This window comes from Anguilla anguilla, chromosome 4 (assembly GCF_013347855.1).
Source record: "Anguilla anguilla isolate fAngAng1 chromosome 4, fAngAng1.pri, whole genome shotgun sequence".
NCBI classification, from domain to species: Eukaryota; Metazoa; Chordata; class Actinopteri; order Anguilliformes; family Anguillidae; genus Anguilla; species Anguilla anguilla.
In genome coordinates, this window is record NC_049204.1 from 57353460 (window position 1) to 57367433 (window position 13974).

Consider the following 13974-nt stretch of genomic DNA (forward strand, 5'->3'; position numbering starts at 1 on the left):
TGTCTTCTTTCATTAAATGACTGTCCTATATCAAAGCATTGGACACATGTTTACAATGTAGAAATTTCAAATCTCTCATACATTTTATCACTGATTTCAGGCCTCTTAAGCTCCAGCTTAAGATATTGAGCCTAGCCATTACAGAGAATTAAGGAGGCATTAATGTCCGCACCACATAAAGTAAGAGCAAATATCCTGAGAGCTGTCCTATCATCAGTTTACTCATACAGAGAGGTGCATGAGCCATAAAAGCGGTAGTGCTGAAAAAAGCTAAAAAATAATGCGAAACAAAAAATTTAACCGACAGGGCATAGACCTAAAACTTAAGGCCGGAAACATACCCTGCGCAAGTACGTGAACACAAATTACAATGCCAGGCCAACACACTGCAAATGCAGAGTGAAGTAGTCGCCACAAAGCTTGTATAAGCACAGAATACCACGATCAAAGGGAATTCTAGAAGACATGGGGGAAAAAAAAGATTGAAATATATCAGTCTGGAAGGGGTCACAAAGCCATTTCGAAGGCTCTGAAACCTCACTGAACCACAGTGAGGGCCGTTATCTCCAAATAGAGAACACTTGGAACAGTGGTGAATATTCCCTAGAGTGGCCAGCCTGCCAAATTTTCTCCAAGGCCGCAGCAACAACTCATCCAGGAAGTGATAAAAAGATCCCAGAAGAACAATCAGCTAAGGACGGTGTTCATGACTGCGCAATAAGAGAGGAGCAGGGAGAGTAGCAGGGTGGAAACCACTGTTACCATGAACAGATTAATCAGAACAGTTACACAATTGCATCTTGTTGAACAATGCAGGTCCCATTATATATGGCGTAAAGAAAATATAGCATTTCACTGCAGGAATTCCTGTAATCTGGAAAAAAAAAAAACAGCAGCATTTGTTTTTTTGTGCTTCACGGGGGGAAGGTGTTCTTCGGCCCTTTCAGGATGTCTTGTCAGTCCACATTTTCAATTGAACGAGATTGACTGTTGTTGTTGCTACTGTACAGGTGATAACCCCTCCAGTTTAGATGTCCCAGCCAGCCAGTGAGGGCGTCCATTGTTTTCAGCAACTCCTACCAATCTCACATTTATCTGTCGGCTTTGATCCTCCATTTCACTCAGCTTGAATGGAAGCTCAGCTATTTTCTGTTAATGCTCATTAAGCTTGTTCTTGTTAGCATGCACCCATATCTGGACTGCGTGTCCAGGATATGAGTGCTAAAGCAGAGTGGCTAAAGCATGCTGTATCTGTGCTCATTGAGCAGACAGTATCATTTTTTTCACCTGGGCCTTTAGATTGTATTTCTATGCAACTAGAATGCTGTTCAAGGTCTCTCTAACTGCAGTCAAGATTGTAGTACCGAGCTCCCATTGCTGCTTCATTACAACGTGTCAGTTAGCCCACATTATGGCATCATCAAGCTCCTCTTTGGCTAGGTTGAACATTATTATGATTTTTTTTTTTTTTTGTCACTGGTGAGTTTTCAGCCTCTCTTTTCCTGTAGTGTTCCTGAATGAAATTTCATACACGTTTTGGTATGGGCCAGGGGTTATCAAATAGATTTGACCTGGGGCAAAATTCTCAAAGACCAAATAATCTTTGGGTTGGGCTGGGCCAGACCGCCCCCCTGCCCACCACACACACAAGCACACACGCACACCTCACACACTTTCACACACACACTTCCTCATTCATTCACCGAACAGTCTCTCAATCACCTACTCATTCACGTAGCACACACATCCTGCATTTACAACGAATATGTTCAACCCTGTCTCTTCCCAGTCAAATTATATCTATGCAGAATAAGGAATAATCAATACTATGTTGCACTGAATACATCCTGGAGTTTATAATAAATCATTCCAGACTATCAAACTCAATCATTTAAATCTATGTATTTTTTTTTCTCATGAGAATCCACAGTAGTTGCAGCCAAACGTATCACTTTTACTGATTCACTTGGAAGCAACACATAAAGCATGCATTGCAAGTTAGCTAGCAAAGTGATCTAGCAAACAAATATCTCTGTCGATGTGTCTTAAGAGAAATATTTATGCTGAGAATTGCATGTTCAATCAAGAATGGCGCAAAAAAATGTCTTTGTAATGCCATCGTTCAGAAATGCTCAACCGACCTGTCTGATTTGCAATGAAACAGCTGCTGTGATAAAAGAGTACAAGTTAGGCGCCATTATCTTCGGAAGCATGGCACTTTCAATTAATCGCATCCACCGCAGTCTGGGTCCCGGAGCAGGAAAATCGAGGCCTTGAAAGCAAGCTACAAACACAGCAGGGAAGCATTCACCCATTCGCTAAACTAACAAGAGCGTGCTACAAGTGCTTCCCTCCAAGCCACCTAGATACGGGCTAGGCACAATAAACCCTTCACTGATGCAGAGGTATTAAAAGAGTGCATTACAGGCACTTTGAGTGAGCTTGCCAGTGATAAATCAATGGATAATGTTATTGAATCTGTGAAACGGGTACCTCTGTCAGCTGCGTCTGCTGCACACCCTGTTCATGTCTTGGCAGAAAATATCCATAGTCTGTGGATAGATGGTGTCAGTCAAGCTGATCATACATCCCTGGCAATTGATGAATCAGTTCAGATGCTTTGAAAATGACATCAAAATGTGAGTTTAACGTTGAGTCAAAATTGTGCAACAAACTAAAATTCCACATAAGGAGTTTATTAGTACAATAATTAGTACAATAATACATTTATTTAAGGACGATTTAATATTTTAATTATTTATATTGATTCTCAGAAATTTCTGGTTTTCCTGACCATGTTTTTCTGTTTTTATTGGCAAGGTTCGCGACGCAACTTAGTATTGAAACTGAATTTTATCATGGGTCAAAATACTATCGCAGTATGTTTTCAATCATGGATCATTAGCTAACCATCTACTCCACTTGCTTCTAAACTACAGCTATGCTGTCGTAGGGAAATCTTATGGAAGCTATCTGCATTCAATTGAGCACATGTGTGATGAGATTGGAGCCAGCATGGCCTAACAACATAGCACTACATACTTTGTGAACACTTGCTAAAATAAATACATATTGCACATATTGCGCAACTACTTAGTGTGCTCAGTGTTGATATAACTAACATACTCAATGCTAAATAAGTGTTTATTATATATTTCAGCTTCTACCATTTCAAGAAAATATTTTTTTTGTATATTGAACATGCTGCCCCAAGGTTACATGTGTATCTCAGTTGTGTCATTGTGCAGAAACCTGTCTATACGACTTCAAGGTTTGCTTTTGTAGATCAAAACAATTCAAGCACAGAAAAGGAAAAGCAGCACTAGATAGGCATTGTACCGGCTTGAATGCTTTTGTTCACTCAAAAAGACATACTGCCTAAAATAAATCAGAAGATTTTTGTGAGTGCTGGCCTTCCTTTCCTTTTAATGCGTTATTTATATTTACTCCTCATTCATAATCATTTTATTCAATGAAATGGGAGGTGGTGGGTGGGTCTCTTGATATTGGGGCCCTCTTGAACCCCCCCCCCCCCCCCGCCCCCCCGACCCCGAGTTGGGAAGCATTGTTAATTCCAACTCTGAAATTGTGATCTTTTGGCATAACATATTTAAAAACCTTATATTGCACAGCACATCCAGTTATTAATGATGTGTAATGTGCATAACAGCTTCTGTATATCTGATAGTTTTACGTTTTTAATCTGAAATAAATTAGGTTGTATGTTTGTTTAGATGGAGACCCAGATGCCAAGGGGATGCATTTCAGAGTTCATGATCCTATTCTGAACTTCTGAGATAACTGAAGTCATTTAAATAATCTCTGCAGAAAGCAATCACTTAGCACAGTTAATTATAACAACTAAGTACCTTCAGCATGATTGGGCATCTGTTTGTAAGATATAAATAGCTTCCAATAATTATTATTTAATTTGCCAAGAGTGCATTTGTTCTGATCATCTTACTTGTAGATAATTTGTTGAATTATACATTTTAGCTATATTTTTTGTACATACTGTATTTTTAAAAAAAGACATCGAAGGATGGCTTCTCTTACAGGTACACGCAATAAAAGATTGCAAATGATTTTGAGTATTTAGATACATACTCTAAACTTTAACAATGTATATAATGAAAAACAGATTTAACATTTGTAGTTGATTTAGTTGATAATATAGTAGGCTATTGGTTAATTAAGGCAGTTGGGAAGTAGAGCTTATGTAGTGGTGTCTAGATAAATTACTCCTGGCTTTAATTCATCATTTTGGTCACAGCAGTACAGCACACATCCCACCACACTGACTAAATCAAAGGAAAGCAGCAAAGAGCCCACAAAGACCCTTGTTTTTCATAGGTTTCATTATGCATTCATCTCCAGTTACTTGTTGGATATCTCCATATAGAAGAGCTTTCCAGCTTCTTTAACACTCTGTAGAGGGGGTGTCCTCTGAAGTTGTGTAATGCACTCAACCTTGAGGATGTATCAATAATTCAAACACATCATCCTCCGCAGCCCTTGCACAATCCTAGGCTGGGGAGACTGTTTTGTGTAGGATAATATTTATCTTAGTCACATCCAATTCACTGTCTCTCCAGTGAGAACAGGAGACATCACACACACACACACATACACACACACACACAAGTATGTGGACACCCCTTCTAATTAGTAGTTTCAGCTATTTCAGCCACACCTATTCCTAACAGGTGTATAAAATCAAGTGTACAGTATTGACACACATTGGCAGTAGAATGGGTCTTACTGAAGAGCTCAGTGACTTTTAACGTGGAAGTGCCATGGGATGCCACCTTTCCAACAAGGCAGTTTGTCAAATTTCTGCCCTGGTAGGACTTCCCCAGTCAATTGTAAGTTCTGTTATTGTGATGTGGGATCATATAGGAGCAACAACAGCTCAGCCGCGGAGCGGTAGGTCTCACAAGCCCACAGAACGGGACTGCCGAGTGCTGAAGCGTGTGGTGTGTAAAAATCATCTGGAAACAACATCAGCACAAGAACTATTTGTAAAGAGCTTGATGAAATGGCTTTCCAAGGCCAAGCGGCTGTACACAAACCTAAGATCACCAGGCACAATGCCAAGCGTTGGCTGGAGTGGTGTAAAGCATACCGCCTTTGGACTCTGGAGCTGTGGAAACTCTGGAGTGATGACTCGCGCTTCACCATCTCGCAGATTGACAGATGAATTGTCAGAATGCATAGTGTGCCAACTGTACTGGCCCAAATAGTGCCACCTGTAAAGTCTGTTGGAGAAAATAATGGTCTGGGACAGTTTTTCTTGGTTTGGGCTAGGCTTCAGTGAAGGGAAATCTTAATGCTACAGCATACTATGACATTCTAGAGAATTGTACACATGCTTTGTGGCAACAGTTTGGGGGAGGCCCTTTCCTGTTTCCACATGACAATGCCCCCTAGCACAAAACAATGTTAATATTGAAATAGTTTGCTGAGTTTGATGGGCAAGAACTTGACTGGACTTCATAAAGCCCTGACCTCTACCCCATCAAACACCTTTTGGACAAATTGGAATGCCAACTGCGAGCCAGGCCTTATGCCCAACATCAGTGCCCAACCTCACAGCCATGTCACAAAATCTACTGGAAAGCCTTCCCAGAAGTGTGGAGGCTGTTACAGCAGCAAAGGGGGTCCAACTCTATCTTAATGTCCATAGTTTTGGAATGAGATGTTCAACAAGTACATATGGGTCTGAGGTGTCAAAGGAAATTTGCAAGAGTGCATCCTCCTCGTTGAGCTATTTTACCTTATATAGTATGTTACCTTGCGCAAAGCTAAGCAAACAGGCAACCGTGGCTCTCCTGGTTGCAGTAAGAACAGTATGTCTCATGAAAATTTCAAAGTACTTTCCTGTGTGGTCACAGTAGAAATGCAAGCTTAGGAACGATCAGACTATCCAAACATAATCCCAAATATTTGTTGATATCCTGTGTTGTCAGAAATTATTTTGTGCTTAATCTGCTGTGGTTAAATTGGTCTGTACATTTCTAGAAATAATGCTTACTAACAGGTTTATGTACCTGTTCTTGCCTCGAGCTGAAAGATATTTACTGTGTTCTCAATGATACACCACTCTGAGGCCGTGTAATTTGGAGCTTAGTTATTTTTGTTTGATTTGTTTTAATTTTCAGTAACTTCTTTGTTTTGTTTGTGTAACAGTTTTATAAATTCATGAGTTGTGTCCTCTAGACAAGGACACCAATAAAGCAGGAGAGGTGAGCAATACAATCAATCTAATGTAATTGATGTTTCATGTTTGACTTGACGCTGACTACTGCTGATGTGTGCAATTTACAGAAAAAAGAAAAAAAGGTTAATTTGCAAATAAAGACAGAACATTTTATCTCACTCACACAGGAGAATTTAATAGCTGCTAAGTTTCTGACAGACTCCGATAAAAATTTAAGCAAAAAGGTTATGTTTTCCTTTGTGTGTCTCTAATGTGCATAAACATTTCAGATGTAAATTGCTTATCAACATAGCAAATATTTGAGCAATGTGATAAATTATTTCCTGTACAATTTATTATACATTATGAAGTATATTTTATTGATTTTTCAATGAAAAGACAATATTGATCCATGGCACATGAGAAAAATAAAACCGATTCAAAGCAATGTTGTTTTGTTTTGTTCTTTTTCAGAATTGCAAAACTATGTTTACAAGCTAGCAAAAAAGCATTCAATAATAACCTATAACTACAATGGAAAAACATACACCTAATATCATAATTCAATTTATATATATTTTTTTTATCATAACACATTGTATATTTGGCATGAGGTACTTTATAAAATGTATTATAATGTAACGTTATTTCTGAAAATAACACAAAAGTAAATTCTCTGTCTCCTTCGAATATGTTGCGGAATGGTGCCATCAAGATTTGTTCTAATGAAAACTGCACTGCTCCATGTCGCAAAAACTTTATTTGTTGCCTGAACACAGCTACAAACATTAATCATCAGTACAAGGAACTTGCCAACTGCAATAAAGACTTTGAGAATGAGTCAAATATAAGAGCGCCCCACCTTCCCCCCTTCTTGTTGTGTCCATCACTTTATGTCACACTTTGGATGACTGTTGAACTGATTTAAAAACATAATCGGAAAGGATTACAAAGTGGGGCAAAAAGTGACATATATCAATCTTAGATATATCAATCTAAATCCCAGATGGCAGGTCTCCTCAGAAATATTTATTTGGTTTTGTATTGGTCTAATTCAGTATTTCTCAAAGCCAGCTGGCTGTATATTTCAAAGAAGTTGTACTGCAAGTGTTTCTTGGTAATCAACATTGAATTACATCATAATGACAAATTCAGATATATCACTGAATTTCCCCTTCAAAGAGGACCTTTAATGGGCATTCACAGCTGGTGTCCTTGGCAAAGGGAATCATTACAGTGCATAAAATAAAAAATACAGTTACTGGTTGTTGATTGAAGAGCACAAAACTGAATAGTGTTTGACAAGCTCAGTGCAAGCATTGTAATTGTTAATGTGGATCTTTAAGGAGCTGTGCTACTTAACACACTTACTTTTGGTTTGGGATGAAATACAACTATAAACTCCTCATTCTCACTTCCACATTCACATGTATAGATTATGATGAATATGCCATATTAAAAGTATTTACTCTTTGTTAAATATTACCTTTACAATTTTAAGGCTGGTGTCATTTTATGTGGAACCAGTAGATGAATCCATTTCAAAGTCATGAAATCCTAGACCATAAATGTTTAAATTTATTCACTGAAATAATTAGTATTCAGAATAAAATGTGATGAATCCCTGATCACAATAATAACTCCACCAGGAACTTACTAATTGATACTCCATTCTGTGCCAGCCTGGGGACGTCAAATGAAAATCTAACTTACTGTAGGTCATGATGATTTTAATTAAAATGCAGAAATAAAAATGGTTGTCAAAATCTGTAAATTGAATAAATTACCATAATGTTTAGAGAACCCATAGGGCAGAGTGATTTTGCTTCCTATACTCGTGATGAGAGCTAAAAAGGGCTAATTTCACTGCAAATGGAAGCAAAAATATGAAGTCTTGCAGCCTGACTCAGCTAAAACCATGTAGTAAAATGTTGCTGTCCTAACATGTCTAAAATATTGTTTTCAAACACGGTGATGGAAGACACCAGATAAAAACCATATGTAACAACTTTATTGTTCGTATTCTCTCAGTCATGCAATATTTACTTGTAACATTTTCAAGATTGTGGCTGTGAGTTATCTTTATTTTGCTTGTCCAGGTGACAGGTGAAAAATCTGTTTACATGTCTTTGTTTTGACAGTTTCATTAGATTGTTGTGGCGTGAGTTGTCATGTTCTAATACAGTTCTAGCTCCAGTTCAGTGGCTGCCTGCCACTCACTTTACAACAGGCTTCCTAAGATATGATTTCTGGATTTGATTAAAGTGTCATTTTAGTCTCATAACAAGCCAAAGTGATGAGGAAAATGAAAGCATATAGCTTGTTCTTAGCATGTACAACATCACAGTACAGTGGTCAAATTGTACCACACGTTTATCGACAGAAAACTGAAATGATGAATGACAAAAAAATGATACTGAGTTAAAGTACTGCTTTTATATGCACCATATTGTTTTTTGTATACATTTTCAAATGATATAAAAATATGATTAATATATGTTTATTCGCACATTTGCATGGCTATTTGTGTCATATTAAGTGATGTAGTCAAGAATGGGTACCAGAGAAAAAACAGGCATTAGATTGAGAAATGCATGATGGTTATTTGGGTGGATATACATTAAAATAACAGCATATCATTCTAGAATGCATTTACATGTGTACTAGAATGTATTGATCTGGAAGTGACTTTCATAACAACTACAGCAAACAAAACCGAGTGCCAATAACTGGGATTACAGCATGGACGATAACAGAGTTGACAGTTACGCTGCAGTTTCATGCAAAGCTGACCAGACTCACGGTAAGTGAACATAATTTCAGCCCTACTTTGAGCGTTATAAGGACAGAACGAGCTTCAATATATTTTATATAAATAAAGTGATGCAAATGTAGCTGCCATTTGTAAAACAATGACTTCTACGGAGTTCTGCTGTTGCTATTAATAAGAATGGTCTGAAATCCTGGAGTGTAGTAACTGTCCAAAGATGTGTTTTCAGTTCACGGTCGATGACAAATAACAACTCTAAAGTCCTAATAGGCACAGATAGCTCATCCTACCACTTTTCTGTGAGAGTGCTGAGCCCAAAAGGTACAACTTCAAAAGGGTGAAACTGGCGTGAAATTACTTTACAGTATGTTTCTTTTTTTTTCTTTTTTTTGAAGATGTTTTTCTTGCTGGATGGACCTCCCAATTCTGAAATAAAAGTACTGGTTTTGGTGGTATGGGTTGTGATGGAAGAATTGGTCACAAATTGTATGATCCATTTCTTCAGATCCACACAGTTGAATACACTAACTTGTTCAATGGCTGTCTTTTGTTTTGTTTTTTTCTTTTTATTGTGAGCATAAACATTCACTGAGTCTTCATCAATGAGCTTCATCAATTAATTTTCTGTTGGCTCTCATTAAAATATTCTAAGAGAGCCCATCCGCTAGCAGTTCAGGATAGATAAAATGGTGGCTAGAGTGAGAAGAAATAATGAAATATAATGAATCCACTCAGTAGAGTGTAGACCTTTGCCAAGGCATATCAATACCCCCTCGAATAAATGTGCACACTTATACATGTCTTGGCACTTGGCAGTCATTACTTTGAGATATGTTTGTTACACTACAGGAAAGGTCATAGGGTCACCAAAATCAATAGGTTTCTTCCTCTTGGAAACATAAATAAGCACAGCACATTTGGCAATCCAGCCATTACTTTACCAGATATGTCTATTGTGGATGGAAGGACAGACATTATTACATAACCTCCTTAGCAGAGGTAATGAATTATTTCAGATAGATGAAGCAGTTTATTCAGTTCAAAATATTTAATATAAAATAACAAACAACACAACACAAAAAACAAACAACAACAATAACAATAATAATAATAATAATAAATCACACTTGTGTTTAGTTGCGTCACAGTTGTTATTGTGCTGATTGAACCAAATTTTCTGTTGTGATCGCCATTCATGGCTTTTTTATGGGCTGTGTGTTGCAAAAACAATGTCGAACAAAGTAGGTTTAGGCCAGCTGCTTGATTCTTGCTAATATTGAAGTGGCGTGGAACTGAGGTTGCAGGATTTCGGTGTACTGATCACTTTTTCTTATCCTAGTTTTGTTTCTTTACCACGGTGCAATCATTAGTCCTATGGAGCGGTTAGGCTATGGATTCAGACATTTTGGAGGGAAATAAAACTTCCTATTGAAAGGTGTAGGAAAAAGCGCCTGGAATACTGAAGCTTTTTCATGTCTTCAAAAGAAGACATCACCCTTCAGAGCTTTCAGTCTTTAGTAAATGCAGCTAACAGGGCTTCTTGCTGTGCTGACAGCCTCCTTCTCAACCCTGCTGTGAATCACCACTGCATGCACACATCCTTTAAAATGATAGATTATAAAAAATAGGTCAAGCTATGCCTTCCTCCAGACTGTTACATGTATTTCTGCCCCATAAAAATTTTGGCTGTAAAAGGTTTACTTACAAGCGATAAGACCATTTATTAACAGATATGAACAATCTACACGGCTAAATTCATCAACTGCCTCCGGATCATCCAAAATGTGTCCTCACTCACCGTCTGCCTTACTAAGCCCTCACTGGCCCAATTCCCACCTACTTCAGTAATCTAATCTCTCCAGCCAATCTCCACTGATCCCCATGCCCACAACACGACTCTGGAGCCTTTTATTCAATGGCACCACATCTGTGGAACTCCCTCCCTGACCACCTCAGAACTACCCCATCTGTCAGTGCTTTTAAAACTGTCCCCTCTTTTACCAGAAAACTTTCCCATAGGCCTATGCTGAAACTTTTAATATAATAAAAACATAAATAAATAAATAAAAACCTTGGGAAACTGTAACTGAAAGGTGTCATCCAAGTGAGATGATGATGATGATGATGATGATGATGATGATGATGATGATTATTATTATTATTATTATTATTATTATTATTATTATTATTATTATTATAGTGTGATAGCTAAACATCAAATAAAATAACAATATACCAGGATCTAATAGTGACGACATTGTCACTGCACATCCAAGGAAAATTAACCAGAAGGCATAACCATGGAGGACTTTATGGCTCATCCATATATCTCTACTGGATGACTTTCAATCAGACAAATAGCTTGTATAATTGGCAGAGGGCATTGTATCAGTGAAAGAAGAAAAAAAAAACATTGGCAAGTTTATTTATGAGACAAACGTAATATTATCACAAGTAATCTACGGATTTCAGGTACATTGCAGTAGGCTGACCTTGCATTGGCCTTACAGCTGATTTGGAGAAACATAGGTCTTCTGTATTGTGAGCTAATGGCCTCGGTGCACTTGTGTGGAATTAATTTTGCACAACGTTGTGTCCTGAATAATATATCATCTGCATTTTTCATTTTTACACAAATGCTATGCATCAAATATTCTTGGATTACTGGTGTAGTATTGCCCTGAGGAATAGGCCAGCTTCAATGACTTCATGTGCCTTTTGTCAGTTGCTTCCAATTCAAAATGCAGTGCTATGTGTCCCATAAACACACAGCCACTCTTTGATCCCCCTCAGGACACATCAAGACATTTTAGTAATAGTTACATGTTTCCTGGCTGAACTGAGCTCCTGAAACATCTGAAGCACTGAATCACTTGTGTATGGTATTGCTGAAACCCAATCTGCATTCATTATCCCTATAAGGGTTGTACATTTGAGTTTTATTTTATACACAGATTGAAACTTGGATCTGAGTAAGTGTGATTGTGCATATTTTGCATGCTTAGAAAGATTAGATCTTGTTTGCAGGCTCACCAACCTTGTCAGCATATGCACTGAAATTTGCAAGACAAATTATGAATATTGCCCATGTTTAATGTAGTCAGGAAAGTGGATTTGCTAAAAAATAATTTTCCTTCAATTAGTCTACCAGAGTGCTCATTCTCTGGATTGTGTGGGCCTAATTGTATGAGCTATGTAGCAGCTGCCGTGAGGGAAAGAACACTATACAACAGTAAGCTTGTACAGTTGAAAACAGATGAGTTAATCATATTCTGTAGATATTGGATCGGTACTGGCCAACATGGAAATACATACAGCATTAAGTGGATGCAGTTCTTACTAAAAATCATCAAACAAAAATGACAAAGACAGTAAAAAAGAAGAAAACAGGCTGTCTCTATTTTGGTTTGTTGTTAAGGAATACAGACAGGGGCTAAAGGGAATAAAGAAAACAAAAGTTTAAAAACAACAATGACTACTCAACAAATATGTATTGATTTATATTAAAATGAATACACATACAAGGGAACTGTACTATTCCATAATCAACAAATATCCTAATTAGCTTATTTTTAATGATGTTGAAAACACGAGGGCAGTACCACACAGGTAACTAATGAAAGGATTGTAACTGTAGTCTTCCACAATCACTTTACTAATTAATGTGCATGCCGTATTATTATAATAAACATTGATGAAAAGACAGAGTTTCTTATTGAATTCATAAATCAAATTAAATCAAACTTTGGAGAAGTATTCATTTTAAACTGGCACATGACATTTACTCTGTGCTTTTGCCTCTATTTCACCACTCCATCCTCAAGATTTAAATAGTTTCCAGAATTAGACGTCAATTGTGTCATCATAAACAATTATCCCATTGTGTTCACTTGTCATGACATGATTCAGTTGCAATCATGTATGATAATTGCAACTATTATTAGCACAGTGAAAGACACTCAAAATCCTTTTGAAATGCATTATTGTTTTTATTATTATTATTATTATTATTATTATTATTATTATTATTATTATTATTAATAATAATAATAATGACAATAATAATAATACATTAAAGGTGCAGATGAGGTACAATTTACTGCTTGAATTTGTAGTAGTAGTATAGTGAGATGTGCAGTACAAACACAACCCAACCATTTGAGAGCAAAGCTCCTGGTCATGGCATTTCTTTGACAAAGACACCTTTTACCACAATTCTTGCCCTTTTCACTTTTTTTAATTTTTCAGATGTTATCTATGTCTTTTCCCCTTAGTACCATTAATACTATAAAATGTCTGAGAAAATACAAAACACTGTTGCAGAAAAAAAAAAAAAAAAAAACCCCTGCCATAACTGAGAAAGCACCACAAGACTTCTACATGGGGATATTTTCATCACTGGATGGTGTATGTGAGCATGACTAACAAACATTATCATTATAGTAGCTGCAAATTACGGTAGAAGCACTCAGTGAATACAATTTAAAGGCAATTAATCTTTACAGTAAATCCAAATGAATGATTGGCCTAAATACAGTTTTTCTTTCCACCTCCCACATATTTACTGGCTAGATGGAGTTGGTAGGTCTGTTGACACTGAAAATGAATGGCCAAAATCAATAGATGGAATCATGTATCTGTTACTTATCTACTTATAGTGCTTCACTTGAAACAGTTTTATGCATTTTCACAGTTTTACTCTCAATGTCTAGTTTTGTAGGCTGTGTTCCAAAGTTAACCCATAAAGGGAAAGTTCACTTTCTTGGATTCCAAAAAATAATAATTCCAATGTTAGCGTATGTTTTTGGCCCATAAAATGTTTGTGTAATATTTTAGATTTTTATAATTTTCTGTTACAATGGCATCTATCTGGTATAGTCGTAAAGTGTGCTTAGCAGTAGCTTCTGTTTAAATAGTTATTAAATTAATGGTGAATTCACACCATGCAAGAGTTGGCTATGTGTGAGAAAGAGGTCATTGCATTGTGCTGACTGGACCTATTTAC